This window comes from Schistocerca serialis, unplaced genomic scaffold, assembly GCF_023864345.2.
Source record: "Schistocerca serialis cubense isolate TAMUIC-IGC-003099 unplaced genomic scaffold, iqSchSeri2.2 HiC_scaffold_1192, whole genome shotgun sequence".
Taxonomy (NCBI): Eukaryota; Metazoa; Arthropoda; class Insecta; order Orthoptera; family Acrididae; genus Schistocerca; species Schistocerca serialis.
Genome location: NW_026047395.1, coordinates 155001 through 157500, shown reverse-complemented (window position 1 = coordinate 157500; position 2500 = coordinate 155001). Strand labels below are relative to the sequence as shown.

General features: G+C 57.8%; 1 non-coding gene across 1 annotated transcript in view; it reads right to left on the bottom strand.

Annotated features, from left to right (window-relative positions):
• Nucleotides 1-136, bottom strand: part of LOC126434689 (small subunit ribosomal RNA) — a 1910-nt gene extending 1774 nt beyond the window's left edge. The window contains exon 1 of the ribosomal RNA XR_007579408.1: nucleotides 1-136. This exon is cut by the window's left edge and continues 1774 nt beyond it. This is a non-coding gene — a ribosomal RNA (small subunit ribosomal RNA).
• Between the last annotated feature and the right edge of the window lie 2364 nt (nucleotides 137-2500).

The following is a 2500-nucleotide window of genomic DNA, read 5'->3' as shown; positions in this document are numbered from 1 at the left end:
AACGTGGGTACGATCTAAGGAACCATAACTGATTTAATGAGCCATTCGCGGTTTCACCTTAATGCGGCTTGTACTGAGACATGCATGGCTTAATCTTTGAGACAAGCATATGACTACTGGCAGGATCAACCAGGGAGCTGCGTCAACTAGAGCTGAGCAGCCGGCCGCCCGGGAGTGTGTCCCGGGGGCCCGCGCGAACACGCAAGCGTCCGCTCAATTATTCTGCAAACAGGAGGAGGCTGAGCTCCCCTGCACAATACACCTCGAAACCCTCTCAGGTCCCGGCGGCGCGCAGCGCCGTCCTAAGTACTTGGTCGGGTTCGAGAGAGGCGCAATCGCCCGGAGTTTGGCGAGTAGACGCTTTAGGTGCGACCACCCGTGCTCCCAACTGAGCTTGCCGCTGCCGACAGAGGCCCGGGAGCGTGCTGTCGTGGCATTGCCGGCGGGAGACAACACGCGCCACCTACGGTGGCCGGCAGCTCCAACGCCAGCGCCACAGAAGGACAAAAGCCCCACTTGGGTGCCGAAGCGAACTCTCCCAGCACAGCGCACGCGCCAACACGTCCGCACAGCTGCGATACAATCCACCTGCGAGAACCGCAGAGGCGACCGAGCAGCAGACGGCGTCGCGGCGCCGAGCGCCGGGCGGCGGCGCATCCTCAGCGCACACAGTCCTCAATCGGACCAGCACACTGCAGATGTCCACCGCGCTTCGCACCGGGCCCGCGAGGACCTACTTTGGCCGCACGGCGCCGCGTGCAGGGTGCGCCGGCGCGCAGCTACGCCGCCTGCCGCCTCCGTCGGCCGGCGCGCCTGCCACTGGCCGCCCCCACCAGCCGGCTGTAGCGCGTGCGCCCACGCACCGCGCGGCCAGCACGCCGGGAGGCCCCCCCTCACCGGCCGGGGACGGTCCCACCCAGCCACCGCCGCGTATCGCTTCACACCCACATGCCATTCACGTTCGTGGGCATGGTGGGTATCGCTGAAACAACCGGTTGGTAGCTCAACCGATCGTCGCCATCACTGATTCACCTCTAGCGAGAACAACCGCACCACAACGGTTTACCAGTTCTTCATTTGCGTAACGTCACCAGCAAACGTAGACGTCCATCGCCATTTGCAAATTCAACGATTGTTGCATGCCTGTGTCAGGTGTCACGACACACTATGTCTGCCCACATACACGCAACAACATGTGCACGCTTCGCGAACACGTGGAAGGTGGCCCCCGTACGTATGCGATGTCCATTGCGCGAACGACTGTCAACCGGCCTCTGTCGCATGTCGCAGATGTGGAACGCAGTGCACCATGCTATCACGGTGTGTGAGAAGAGACGACTACGTCTGACAACACGCGCCACTACATCAACAGACGGCTCATGCCGATCGCCATCCACGGCATACCATACTGCAATCCAGCTCTTATAGGGAGACGACATGTAGCTGAGTGCACAATATTTGGACCGTATGGTTCGCCGTTGTTGGCGCAGTCGTGGTACGGTCACACATGTACCACGATGTATCATTCAGTACATGAGGACCAATGTGCAGTACAGTGTGTGATTTGGACGTACAACATCAGCGGACAGTTGACACAAGCCATACCACAACGTAGGCTGTGCTTCGCCATGCGAATGCCAATGAACAACTGCGAAGGGCATTGAGCATGTACGTCCTGCTGCCATCCGCATTACAGTGTATAGCTGCAAGGTGTTTAACATGAAGCGATACTCTGGGGACCGGGCAGTGCGAGTAGCAAACTATATTGCGGGGGTTGCAGTTAGGCAACACTACACTAATTTAACGCGTCGTATGACAATTACAGAGCAGGTTAAGGCCCAACGTGTGTTGGGTTAAGGCCCAACGTGTGTTGGGTTAAGGCCCAACGTGTGTTGGGTTAAGGCCCAACGTGTGTTGGGTTAAGGCCCAACGTGTGTTGGGTTAAGGCCCAACGTGTGTTGGGTTAAGGCCCAACGTGTGTTGGGTTAAGGCCCAACCTGTGTTGGGTTAAGGCCCAACGTGTGTTGGGTTAAGGCCCAACGTGTGTTGGGTTAAGGCCCAACGTGTGTTGGGTTAAGGCCCAACGTGTGTTGGGTTAAGGCCCAACGTGTGTTGGGTTAAGGCCCAACGTGTGTTGGGTTAAGGCCCAACGTGTGTTGGGTTAAGGCGCAACGTGTGTTGGGTTAAGGCGCAACGTGTGTTGGGTTAAGGCGCAACGTGTGTTGGGTTAAGGCGCAACGTGTGTTGGGTTAAGGCGCAACGTGTGTTGGGTTAAGGCGCAACGTGTGTTGGGTTAAGGCGCAACGTGTGTTGGGTTAAGGCGCAACGTGTGTTGGGTTAAGGCGCAACGTGTGTTGGGTTAAGGCGCAACGTGTGTTGGGTTAAGGCGCAACGTGTGTTGGGTTAAGGCGCAACATAGGTTAGGTTAAGGCGCAACATAGGTTAGGTTAAGGCGCAACATAGGTTAGGTTAAGGCGCAACATAGGTTAGGTTAAGGCGC